The sequence below is a fragment of the Pyxicephalus adspersus genome, chromosome 2, assembly GCF_032062135.1.
Source record: "Pyxicephalus adspersus chromosome 2, UCB_Pads_2.0, whole genome shotgun sequence".
NCBI lineage: Eukaryota > Metazoa > Chordata > Amphibia > Anura > Pyxicephalidae > Pyxicephalus > Pyxicephalus adspersus.
This window is the reverse complement of record NC_092859.1, coordinates 39,179,707-39,194,209: the sequence shown is the minus strand read 5'-3', so window position 1 is coordinate 39,194,209 and position 14,503 is coordinate 39,179,707. Positions and strand designations below refer to the sequence as shown.

The 14,503-nt window shown below is 37.9% G+C and overlaps 1 protein-coding gene across 7 annotated transcripts in view; it reads right to left on the bottom strand.

Annotated features, from left to right (window-relative positions):
- SGCD (sarcoglycan delta) overlaps positions 1–14,503 on the bottom strand; it is a 438,990-nt gene that overhangs the window by 327,318 nt on the left and 97,169 nt on the right. For all 7 annotated transcript variants that reach the window (XM_072400493.1, XM_072400495.1, XM_072400491.1 and 4 more), the window contains exon 2: positions 11,203–11,314. The gene's annotated coding sequence lies outside the window, so the exon portion shown is untranslated. The remainder of the gene's footprint in view (positions 1–11,202; positions 11,315–14,503) is intronic.

Sequence of the window (14,503 nt, the reverse complement as noted above, 5' to 3'; positions counted from 1 at the left end):
GGATACATTTTGATACATTTGGACCATAAGACGCAGAGACTTTTTCCCCCCACTTCTGGGGGGAAAAAAGTGCGTCTTATGGTCCGAAAAATACGGTAGATACAAGATTGGGAATAGAAAAGCTTATATACCCTGGACAATGATTTACTGATCTAAAAAGATCTCAAAAGTTGGGTATAGGGGACAGGGATTTGTCTGTAAGGGATCTCAACTGCTACACTCTCACATCCCTTGATAAAGGACCACATAGAGATGGTAGGGGGAAATGGTGTCCCTAGACCCCACCACCACAACATAACACGTGTTACTTAGATTTTTCAACTTTCAGTAATAATTACATTAAAAATTGTAAAAAGCTCCCTTACAATGGTAGTTATTAAAGAGCTCTTTTATAATAGCTGTCATTAAAGAAGGGTCCCTTTAGACTGGTAGAAAATTAGCACAATCGCAATGGGTGCTCTATAGAAAGAATGCCCATTAGACTGGTATTCAATGAAAAGAATGTCGCCGTTACAGTTTAAAAGATTATTGGTATCAGCGGTTCCATAGAACCTTAATAACCTTTGTTCCAAAGAACCCTAGGTAAGAAAAGGCAACTCTTACAGTTAGACAACTGCTTTACAAGGCAGCTGTTGAAGACAAGAGGACACACGCCACCATGCCTATTTCTTTTTGGTGTGAAAAATGAAAACATAATAGAACTACATATCTATTTGTGCATTTTGTAGGCGTTATAAATTCAAATTGAATAACTTATTGATAAAACATAGCAGAGAGATCAGAATAAAGGTATGAAACGTTATTTAAAGGGAAAAAATTTACGGCTGCAATATCCATAATTTGCTTATGGTAATTCTTAAACCCTCTATGGTACAGATTATAATCACATTAGAGAGGCGCCATGACACACCTATTTTACGGCTCTCAATGTTTTCAATGACATAAATATAAAAAAGTACCCACAAGCTCGGCTTGATTAAACCCGTAAATTTGCAGCTGGCGATTTTTTTCACACAACTCTTTAATTTTCAAGTTGAAAAAAATTGAAAATGAAAAAATAAGTGCAAGAGCTCATACGAGTCTACATTTGGGGGACTGGTCTGTTTATTGGCTTGCAGACATTTGTTTTATAGCTATTGTAGCACACATTTAAATAGATCTTGGTATAATTAAGTATAGAAGTACAGACTTCATGTTTTAATAGAGAATAACTCAATAAAAAAAAGATGCTTGGTAAAGAGCTATACACTTTGGATGATAAAATTAGTTGATGTACTAAATAATCTTTGAAATCCTGCTTCATTTATTTTATGCACCTTTGCAATTAGGCAAATTGCATTTGCCAAATTCACTTTTACAGAGATTTTTTTTTAATATCTGTTGAATGATATTGTTTCAGTTGGTAATATAAAATATATACATAAAAAAGATTAATATCTCCAAAAAATACTTTAAAAAAATACTGGACAAAGAAAAAACAGTAGCACAATGAGGAGTTAACACTCAGCTATTTTTCTATTGATATGACTGCTTTCACCATACTGAAATACAGCAAAGTTTGGTTGGTTCCTAGTTCAGGTTGTCTTCTCCCAGCCCAATGTCTGTTGTGCAGAAGTTTAAGGCCAAACTAAACCCAAAACTGAACAAAGCAAACCCTAAAAGCAAGCAGGTTGTTACTTGAACACATACGTTGTATAAAAGTGAAGTGGTGAACAGAATACCTGTTTCATTGGCTTGTACACCTCACTACAGATTTTTCTATAAACTCTGAATTTATCTGGTGGAAGGGGCTATCAGATGTGACCATGTGACCCCCCAAAGTAGGTGAAAAAAAAAATGATCAGACTACATTTTCAAGCATCCCTGTATTACAGTGGAAACTATGGGCATGATTCATTGAAGTCCCCCAAGACTAGAGAAGACAGACTATCACGGAAGAACCCTGGTGATGATCCAGAAAACCAGGAATAAATTTGGGCCAGGACTAAAAACATTTGTCAATTAATAGCATTTTTTTAAATCCATTCCAGGTTTGTTGGATCTCCCAGGTTTTCTCATGATAGTCTATCTTCTCTAGTCTTGCAGAGCTTTAATAAAACTGGCCCCATGCATCATAGGAAATAAGTGGAAACAAAAGAAACAAAAAAGCATAGAGGTCAGGAATCTGTGGGTAGTTGGCACACCAACAGCCAAGCACAGTAATACACAAAACATAAAATTTACTCTAATTAAAATTTTATTTTAGGTTTAGTTGGGCTTTAGCAGGAGGCAAATATCGATAAAATGCAGATAATTACATTTTATTGTAATTAAAACAAAACTGAATTAAGTGACAGCACAAAGATTGTTTTATGATACAATAAATAACAATAACAAATTTTCTAACCTTTGCTCATTTTATCAAAATCTGTTTTTGTCTGTGTCCCTGTAAAAAGAATCCAAATCCCTTTCTGCCATGACGACAAGTAAAAAGAAAACTTACTGGTAATACAAAGACAATTCAGATAATATTGTGCTTCCAACCTTGTAGAAAATAGTTATGGTCCAGATTTCATGAGTTTTGTGTGGATAAACTCAAATGGCTTCCCCTTTGAATGAGACCCCTCTGTTTAACAAGTTTGGACTGGAATGCCAACTTTGAGCCAGGTCTCCCATCCAACATCAAGACCTGAATTCACAAATGCTACTATGGCTAAATGTGAAAAGTTACCCAGAGACACACTCCAAAAAATTGTGTAAGACCAGAAGCGTGGAGGCTGTTGCAGACAAAGGGAGGAAGAGGGGGGTTGAAATCAACATAAACGTCCATATTTTTTAAATACGATGGCCAACAAGCTCATATAGGTTACGTGGTGACCATAAACTTTTGCCAACTTAGCACAGGCTACGTACACACCTGCAAGAATTATCATTGGAAATGAAGCATTAAGGACTGATCGCCTGATAATTGTTAACCAAAAAAGTGCACAACGACTGGCCAACAACGTCGATGAATGAGGAATGTTGCCGGAATTAAACGACCGCCCCAGTGGATATGATTGGGTGATGAACGTTCGCTATCTATTGTGTGTACGTCGTTCAGTGATCGTGGATGGTTCTGGTCTGCGGTACACTTTCTCCTGTACATGTCACTTCCTGCATCGTTCAAACGATCATATCTAGTATGTGTACATTATTGGTGGATTATATTTGAACGGTCGTATCATTTTAGCATGTACAAATTGTGCACAATATGATTGTTTAAAATAATCGTGAATAATTGTTGATTGTCCATTAATCGTTCGTCTTCAAACGACAATTATTGCACGTGTATACATACATAGCCAAACTAAACATGGTAGAAGTACTATTCGTGGTACAAGTGTCTTTACTGTTGAGTAATAACAGCGGTCGGGGGTACTAGGTATCCAAGGAAGGAATGTTTATGGTAGAGAGAGTAAAAAGTAATGAAGCTTTAATCATAAGGAACAATTACGCCACCACATTCTGATCTTTGTGTTTCCTTTACAAAAAACTGCAGAATTTAAATCATCACAAAAACAATGTGCTGGCTTCAGAGGCAGTGATGAAATAAGAGAAAAGTACTTTATGGTGGAAGCACTCTGAGAGTCATAACTAACTGTAACCTTCTGAGATAAAACAATGTGTGGATCTTAACATCAGCAGCTAACCACAGCATCGGGCTAGGTAAACGCTAAGCACAGCAGCCTTGACTTCCCATAACTCACCCCTAACTTAAACCTGTCCCCTGTTGCTAAAGCAGGTTGTAAATCCAGGTGTATTTTTGTATATAGCTGCTGAACTACATTAGTATTTCTTATGACATTTTGTATTAAAATGTACTTCCTATGCAGTAAAGCGGTAACAACCCCTAGCTACAGCAGTGTATTGAGTTTATAGTTGAAATAACCACTGCCTTTTCTATAAGGCCATTGTGCATTACAGAGGATGGCATTACAAAACAGAAAAGTTATAGTGCTGAAAAATAAATATATTCTTTCATTAATAATTCAAGAATATGAACAAATAACCTTATTTTTGTGTAAGAGAAAAAATGATGGAGCATGACTTATTTTTCACATGATCAAGTATGGGGTTTTACTACAAACTATTTTCTGTTCATCCTATTCTTTCAATTGGCAATAGGTGGACATTATACTTTCAAGCTTGATTACCGCTTTCAATATTGAAGGCTGCAATCAACATAAATAGACCCATATAACTCATTGTGGGTTTATCTCCCCTAGATTAGCTACTTGGTACTACTACCCCGTTCCCAACAACGGGTTTGGGCGCTGCCTTGCCCAACAAACAGAAGACATGTGCTATGCTATTTAAATATTATAAACATAAGATGTACAGATTTACATATGTTATCTATAATAAAAAACAGAATAGCAAAACATAAGGGCAAATGAACACGAATGAATAAAAAAAGTTTTTGAAATGAACATTAAAAATAATGATTCCACAAAGATACAATAATTTGCATGTTAACACATCCAGAAACAAATTACTAAGACACAATTGGTACCATACTGAAAGAATCAGGTTTACTAAGATACAAATCAATGGCATAAGGACAAATCCAATATTGTGCACATAAAAACAATCGGTATCATAGTAATGTAAAAAAAGAACAAATGCCCAGAGAATTATTGGTACCAATACGTTTGAAATGACACAATCAGCAGCATACTGACGCATTCATAAACATGCAGTTTTATAGTGATGAAAGCCTAAATATGTGTTCCCCAGAAACAACCTGTTTACTTTCGGTACCTAGATTAGAAAACATGTCAACTATACTAATGTCAGCTGAAATACATCTGCAGAGACGTAATCAGTTCCACGCGGAAGCATCCAGAAACATGTCCGCAGAGACACTATCAGTAGTATGTTCAGACAACCAGAAACCGGTCAGTGGAGAAAAAAATCCGTACTTTATAAGCAAAACATGTATGCAGAGACACAATCAGTTCTGTACTGATACAACCAAAAAACGAGTCTGCAGTGACAGAGTCAGAACCATACTCACACAATCAGGAAAAACTTACAGGTATTCGACTGCAGAGACAAAATCAATTATGCATTGACTCAAGTATGAACATGTACACAAAGACAGAGTCAGGAGCAGTGTGAGACAGCCATAAATGTGTGCAGATATAATAGTAGCGTGCTGAGATAATCCTAAAGATTAGTTGATGTAGCACTATTTTAGCACTGGTTGTAATTCACAGAAGTTAAATAAAATGTGGTTGACTTGCCACAGCAAGAAATGTATTGATTTATTGTATAAGTCGGAATTACTGAACAAATATTTATAGGGATAAGTGATGAATGTTGTGTGTATTGTGGGTAATGAGAGATATGGCCCTCTATATGACAAAGGTTCCAATCTAAGCAGATATTTAAAAAGTTTTAAAAATGACTGACTTTATTTTTTCTGGACTAAATGTAATTATCTTCAAAACACAACATCTAAAAACAAAAGGTAGATACGACTATGTCGCTTCTTATTTAATCATTGGTGAATGTTGTGTTTTCTGTGGAGGCAGAATCACATATTGTTATCTGGGAAAAAAATGTTCCTGCTTATATAAAAATTCTCAGTACAGCTACACTTTTCCTCCAAAACTACTCCTAGTTTCCTAACATAATCCAAGCTAGAAACCCAAACCATCCAGGTGCTTACTTAAGGTGCGTACACACTTCCAATTTTTATCGTTCCAATCGAACGACGAACGATCGATTGGGCAAAAAATCGTTCGTAAAAAAGTAACCAACGACGCCGACGAACGAGGAAAGTCGCTGGAAACGAATGACCGGACCGACGGATCGGATTGGACGACGATCGTTGAACATCGTTCGTGTGTACGGTCGTTCGTTGATCGTCCATGTTCAGAGCATGCGTGATGAACGAACGTCCGTTCACTTTCCTGTCGTGCACATAGTTCCTCTATCGCTCAAACGATCGTATCTATTGTGTGTACAAGATCTACGAACGATCGTGTCGTTAACTCTATGTGCAGGATCGGTGCTATACGATCGTTCGTATATATCGTGCATGAACGTTCGTCGTTCGTTTTCCAACGATAATAATTGGAAGTGTGTACGTAGCTTTACTCCTTATCCCTGACACCAGTGGGCTCTTATGGTGTTTATGAGCCCCAGGTGCAGAAACTGCTTAAATTGCTGCCTGTCCTTGTTCAGTAGATCCCTGTGGACATGAATAGGACCATACTCGTAACATGTTTATTGTAGGAATATGGCATATGTGGTTCCTGCGTAAATGTGACGAGATTTCTACATAAATGAGCTGTTGACACAGAGCGGTTAGGATGCACCAAGGAAAGGAGTGATGTAACTTCTAGGTTGGGTCAGCTTAGATCAGCAGTCACCTAGGGAAGAACCACGCTGGGGGGATGCACCAGCCAGAGCTGTGGACCACGTCCTCCATGTAGATAGCAGGCTCAGGAAAGTGGGTGGGTTGTGTTTCTGGACACAACCCGCCCACTCTCCTATTTCAGGTTCAGATATGCAATGGGAGAGTAGCCGGATTCTGACATCATGACATCACAAAAGGGGAGGTTTCTTCCCCTTTGAGAGAGACCCGGCTTTCCCGCGGGTCCGAAAAGGTTGGCAGCCACTTGCTTAGATGGAAGGGGTTGTAAGAAAAGCATATTTGTATTTTAAATTAGCATACATTGAGTCTGATTTATTAAAGCTCTCTAAGACTGGGAGAAGATGGACCATTATGGGGGAACCTGGTTGATCCAGCAAATATTTTCAATCCTTAACTAGATCCATTCCACCCAGGCTCACCCATGATGATCTATCTTCTCCATTATTGAATAGATTTAACACATCAGGCCCATTGCGTAAATTACAGTTTCACTATTTTTTTTGATCTTCAGTTATGTAAAATTTGGACATTACTGTTACAGTTTTAAACCCCTGATAAGTCATATTTTAATCTTCCTCCTTTACAATCTCTGGTATATACACATTTCTGTTTGATGGTTAGCTATTGAAAAAAGACTAATGAAGTTTTGCATCTTTTGTTAAACAGTGAATGGACAATTGAGCAATACACTAATGTGCACTTAGTCTTCCAGTGGCTGCAATAGGCATTATAGCAAGTCACAATGATGACCCTTCCTATCTCAGCCAATAGATTATTAGGGTATATTTAAAAATATTCTCACCAAAGACTTATTCATTTTTTTTAACTGAAATTTACACAATTTTACATAGGATTCTTACATTTTCTAATTGAAGCCAATCTGAAAAATAGGTCAATTTGGGGTAAGGAGTAGGTAATTCTACGATGAAAACATTTAAAAATAGGCATCTTTGTGCCTGCAAACTTAGGTTTAAAAAAAAACTTATGTGATCACTAGGTTATACCTAACATGGTGGTAACAAGGTCAGGAAACAAGCTGATTTGTTCTTGATGATCAGTAGAAATCGGGAATTGTCGGCAATAGTGTGGTTAAATTACTGCATGCTCCTGGCTGTGAAAGCAAAGGTAGATTAACATCCTCTCAGCATGGAGCATCAAGCCCAGGAACATTAATCTGCAGATTGCAGTCTAGAACCAGTAATGGTGCTTTTTTCCTATTTTTTTTTTTTCTGCAGTTTAGCTTCAAACACATGCAAAGAATTACAACAGTTATTAGCATAAATCTCTTCTGTACCGCATGGCCTTCTGGGAGCTTGCAATGACTAGTGAGATAGACATACATAATCTAAAACTGCTAAACCTAAGGAACGTGGTGTAAAAAATGAGCCGTCTAAGCGTCTCACCTACATGATAAATGTAAAGCGCATGCACCCCCCCCCCCCCCCCACCACTCTTATGTATAATCTTCTGATTGATTTGCTTTATTCCGGGAAGTGTGGCAGGAAGGTGACGGGTGATTTCCCAATCATAAGAACAAGCTTCCACATCAATGGAGAGATCTGAAAATTCAGTTTCTCCCTACTGTACAAAACTTCAAGATTTTCATCTGCTTGCGTCCTTTTTCTCTATATGTGAAACTTTCCAGGCGGCACAGAACAAAATGTTGGCAACAGTCAATTAATAGTGGATGACATATATCCACAGTCCTTTGGGTTTAGAAAGTCTTAGTGTCAGGGCCATTAGGAGAAAAAAATGCAGTTTTGTCACCATTTTCTCACAAATCAGCACTGTGTAAAGTGACCACACAGAAAACAGAATTGGTACTACTTAATTTTATGTTAACAGCCAAGCTGGAAAGGATGAATAAGGAGTAACAGAAAGGCTAAATAGCTTTTCTTTTCTGGTGGTAATTCTGCTGAAGGATCCCTTAAGTGTTGGTCACATAAGCAAAGGCTTTAGTTGCAGATCCCTGCTGAAAGGATCACCAACTGCGAACTCCTATTTAACAAAAAGCTTCCAACGCCCAGGCTTTTGCAAATGCAATCTGTGCCAGGAAAACCTGAAAAAGTATATCCTCCAGGAGTGGTTTGTCAGTCAAGTTGTCTTATTAATCATATATCTATCCTTAAAAGACACTTGTAACTTGTCAACTTTGAAGTATATACATGGGCAGCACAGTGGCTCAGGGGTTAGCACTCCGGCCTTTGCAGCGCTAGGTCCTGGGTTCGAGTCCCAGCCAGGACACTATCTGCATGGAGTTTGCAGGTTCTCCCTGTGTCTGTATGGGTTTCTATGGACTTTGAACAGCACTGTGTAATATGATGGCACTGTATAATAATAATAATATGTCAACTGTATAATTATTCTATAGTGCGTATACCATACCTTCTAGCTATTGTATAAACACCTTATTTTATTAAATATCAAACATCTAACAATATGAGATCTATGTATGAATGATTTAACCCAACCATGACCATGGAAGGAACATTAGATTGCGACAGTTAAGCTACGTACACGTACACAGCAACTATATATATATATATTCATGTATATGAATATATATATACATGAATATATATATATATATATATATATATATATATGTATATATATGAATATATATATATATATATTTATATACATGAATATATATATATACACACACATACACTCATATACACAATACAGCCTGTATCGATCAAATGTTCATTCATCACGCATGCTCAGAACATGCACGATCACTGAACGACCGTACACACGATAGATGGTCAACGATCGTCGTCCAATCCGATCCGCCGGTCCGGTCGTTCATTTCCAACGACTATCCTCGTTCGTCGTTGGTTACTTTTTTTACAAACGATTTTTGGCCAATCGGTCGTTCGTCGTTCGTTCGTCATTCATTTCCAACGATAAAAATTGAACGTGTGTACGCAGCTTTAGTGATATGACTATTGACTTTGTAAAGTTCTGCAGAATATGTTGGTGCAATATAAATACAAGATAATCTTCCATATACATAAAATGCACATGTTAAGAAGGCACAAATAAAGAAAGATGTAAATGCAACAAAATGAACAGATAATCATGTTCATCCCCCTAACGAACAACCATAAACACAGTGACACCCGGGGTCTCAATACTGCAATTCCCGTCACTTGTTTCTTAAATAAGAGATAAATTGATCTTCCCTGACTAACCTTTTCTGTGTAGCCTGTTCTTTGGGGAAGTAGCTGTCTGTGTTCCCATGTTGGTAAAGTGTTCCCATTTCCCATCCATGGGTGTCAGAACCAGCAGCAAATGAGGAAAATACACCCAACCTGGACACATCCATCATTAAAAACACACTGATACGTTACTGTCACTTCCAATAATTCCACATTCTGTTCTTCTTAACAGGCATTTCAAGAAACCTCTCAAAAATCTGAATCTAGCAATGGTTTTCAGCCAGACAACTCAATCCCAGTTATTTTGTACAATTGCTGCTACATGTAAAATGCAACAAAAATATCAATATTATTAAGATATTTCATGTAACTGGACAAAAAGACTAAGGGTTAAACGTACTTTTTACTATTTTTTTCTTGCGCATTCCCGTTTCCTCTCCCCTCCCCACTGACAAAAACAGTTAGGGTAATTGGCTGCACCAACAGTTAGGGTAATTTGCCGTGTCATAACAAAAATTTGCAAAACAATGAATTGTAATTCTTTGGAGATTTGAAAAAGGAATTCAGGGATATGTAATACAAAAAAAGTTTTATAAACAAAAGTCCACCTATTGATAGATTCCATGTAGAAGACTCTCAGACACGTATGTCCTTACCAAACTGTCCTCCAACACATATGAACACATACAGAGTATGGGCTTCCCTTGAAATAAATAGTGAATAAGGCACACATTCAATGAAAGCTGGCCATTTGGAATTTTACACTGTGCAGTCAGCAAAGAAAAGATATTAGCAGATTGGGGACAGATACATCTCTAACTCGTCAGTGGTAACCAAAAAGGGCATTAAGACCCACTAAAACATGACATTCTCTAGGAAAAAACTCTGTATTGTTTTTTAGAAAATGGAAAAATATATCATATGCAAACAAAGACCAATGGTCCCCAGCAAAGCCTTATATATGACGCACTACTTGGATCTGTCCGGTGCCTGATCCCCCAATGAGCACCGTGGTTCTACAGAATGCAGTAGAAATTTTGGAGCCAGCATGTAGAAACAACGTGCAATTGCGTACCTTCTGCAGGAGAAAGTAGTTACATGCTCCAAGAATTGTAGAAGCCTGGGTGATCGGATGTTCAAAGGGACATTGCAATTAAAAAAAATAATATATGAAAATGAAAAACAAAAGAGAAAATTTAAAATATCGCTTTTTGTGTTCTTTTGGTGTAAGACACCACTGGAAATTTGATATGAATTCTTTTAAAGCATGACTAAAACCATTAAAACATAGAGATAAGGGCAATTTTCACACCACGATCAACCGCCACATCCACCACCCCGCACCTCCGCCCCACCCCCCCCCACCGCCGTCTGCCTTTTGCAAAAAGCATCCACCCTGCTGGCTCACACCCTTCACAGTGGGACTTCCCTTCAATCCAGGTCAATAATTCTATTGTATGAGATATGTTTGCGGTTTACACAAATTTAAGTAACCAGTTTGTTGTCTGTAGTTTGAATTCAAGGTCTCACAGGGTTCAATGCAGTTGGCAAATAATATTTCAATAATTGCTTGTCATTACTGGACTTCACACAGTACAGAATAAAGAGAAAAATATTTTCTTCCCATACCAGCGTCCGTAATTTTCTTCCTCGCTCACGCAGGGGACTTGTGTATGAAATATCTCAAGATGTTGCAGGCTGCAAAACTGCCACAGCACAAGATCTTTTCTACGGCCGTCACCTGAAATAAACAGATTATATTTTTCACTTAAATGAGTTTCACAAAACTAGTTGTAATAACTTGTGTGCACACTTTAAAGGCAATAAGCAATGTGGATAAAGGGGCTCACTGCCCTATAGCCTACATCATCCAATTAGATGTTGGATGTCACTGATCTGCGCGGACCCAACAAGGTATAATTGGCTTCCAACTTCAACATCAATAATTTGCATCAGAACGTATTTTGAACCAGTGGAAAGTTTTCATCATGTTAAGATTAATTTACAGTGTATCATCCAAAAAAATACCACTTCTCACAAATCAGTAGGACACACACATTACCAAATCATGTTACTAATGATTGAAAAATAGCTACTCGTGAACCCCCCCCCCCCCCCCAATTGACCCAAGATGCCCACAGACTTCAAAAAGTAGTTAATTTTCATTTGAGGGCCATCAGGAAAAGCTTCTAATTGGGAGCTTCAGGGCATTCTATAATCTTGTAAGCTCTGTTGGCTGTTCTCACACACAGCCTAAACAGAAAGAAATAGGGGGAGATGGAGGTGCTGGCTTTCCTGGGCCACTATAGCCATTACAACAGTTTTTTAACCTGTCCAGTTGATGATGAGCTCAGCAATGGGTGGCCAACAATGATCATTCTATATCTACGGCATACTCTAGGACCTAGCCAACGCTCCCGCCAAAAGTACTGGGTATTTCGGGAAAGTTTAGACAGAGCAATTAGAAAGTGTGCGGTAGAGGTAAATATAAATTGATACTGAGGGTTGGCTTTAAAAACGACAATGTTACCTAGCTCCTAACCAGACAGTCTCTTCCCCCTCCATTGGCTTTTTGTATCAATGGCGGTCAGAAATGTGAAATTCAATAGTCGCTGGATTATAATTAAGGTTTAACAAACACAGCAGCTGGCATTTTCATGAGCATTGACTATGGACTTAAAGGTTTCCAGCCCTTCTGATAGATCCAAAGGACTCTGGTAGCAAAAACTGCTCATGTGAGTTTCTATCTCTGCCCACTTGCTGTACCCAGGAGCTCACAATCTCTCAGTATGGTATTTTGCAGAAGGGTAGGCAAATCTATAAATTCAAATTGGAGATCTACCTTTTGAAGCTTTCGAGATATATCGGTATCTTGCAGATTATTCAGCTGCCTGGTATTCGTATAAAAACTGAGTGCTGTAGATAGGTGGAGTTCCCTAATAGGATAATGTTAAAAGTTAACATATATGGCGCTCAAAAAGTTTAATCTGTTTTTTTTTTTTTTTTTCAAAATCAACAGCAATAGAAAAGGAGGAAAATATAAAAAAATGCCTATTGCTTACCCCCAAATCCACCAACTGTAATTTTAAAGCCACTATCAAACAATGCAAATGTTAATAATGTTAATAACTGTCCATTGAGCAGACTGGAGGACATGACAAGCTGAAAAGCTTTTTTTGAATTTAGCAGTTTGCCCTGAGTTTTGTTTTAGTCCTCATTGGCTCAACGTGAGTATAAAATGCAGTTCAAGCGCTCAGTTTTGGATAAAATTGCCTTCCAGGTATGAGCTACTTGGAGCAGACAAGTAGTCCCAGAATGCTTTGCTCCTTTCTGTAACCAATTCTCAGCATGTGACATTGCTTACCTACTAATACCATCAAGCTGTGGCTGCAAGGTCAGCACAAAAATATAGTAATAACCATCATCGTAATATTCTCTTTCCCATTTCCGTTTTCCCCCTGCTTAGATCCTGATAATATAGTCCTTCAACTGAGCCGCAAGGCCATGACAGGGTGACGTGTTTGATAAATGCGTCCTGTTATTTCTGTCTGTTAGATTTGGGTCCAGTGGCTTTCTCCTCACATTTCACTTATTACAGTGTGTAAAGGGGGCGTAAAAGGCGACTCGAAAAGGGAGACAAGTGATAAAGAATTTAAATGAAACAAGAAGGTATAATGGATGACAAAGAGTAATCCTTTCATCTATGACCCTGCTTATTCCCATCAATTAGTTTCCATTAAATTAACATATTATTGTATGTCTCATTAGCTGCAAGTAAAGGAGACTTGGCCTTCTGGTAACCCTTGATATACCTTGAAAAATCCTGCACCAACGAATGTTAAGAAAATAGGCTTTAACAAAATGGAAGCATGCAGTGGTTTACCAGACTTGAGGAATAAATAGCCCAGAGAATAGTGTCATAGCAAAACTGAAAATACGAAAATTAAACATTTTTATGGGCATATGTCAGAAAAAAACATCTTTTAAGAATCAGAAAACCTGTAAAGTGACCATACATGTTACAATTTGATTTACCAATCCACTACTAACAAGTATGTACTGCAAAAAACTGCCTGATTGTATACAAATTAAATAGATTGTTTACGTAGGCCCTCTAACTGCTTATAATGAGTAAATATGGAAGGAACTCAAATCACTGGAACTGGCCCCCAAAATCTGTTTGAGAACAAATCATTTCAGCAGTGTCAATCCTTGTGGTTTTCAGTAGCTTTCACTGTTTCCTCCCGCTGACCTCATATAAATGAGAAAGTCATGAGTGGAAGGGAACCAGTGCAGGGGACCCAAAGGATCAATACTACCAGAACTGTGGGAAACTAGTTCAACTAATCAGAGGGGAGCTTGGCAGTGTGATCATTTATGGCTTTTTTTATGGTTTTTGTAAGAAAAAAAATTCTCCCAATAGGGTTGCTCTAAGGGTCATGTTCTGGTCTTTTTCAGGGTGAGTGGATCCTGAATGAGTGGATCCTGATCCAAAGTAAGTAGAGGGTGTAATGATGTGAGTGAAGTTCTCTGTAGATCAATGTTTTCGCAGCTCATAGTGGCCTGAAAGGTCCCAAGAGCCTGCGTTAACAACAAGCTGGCTGAAGCAGGCAGAAGATTGGTGGTGGATCACAGAGCAGTGAAAAGACAGCATCAGAAAGTAGGTAAGAATTCTAGGGCCTCCATCGTATTTTAATAATCTTTGGACATTTTTTGTTTTACATATTAGCAGAAGTTGGACTTTCAGGTTCCTTAAAATGTTATGGATGTCACAACATAAAAGTTGAGAAAAGATATTCCAATGGAGACCCCATTTTTTGGTAATATTTGTTTAGAGGGGGAAATTTCTACTATACCAAAAGGATGACAATGTCAAATAAACTTGTCAGAGGGTTCCAACTGATCCACATCTATATAAAGGAAAAAAAGT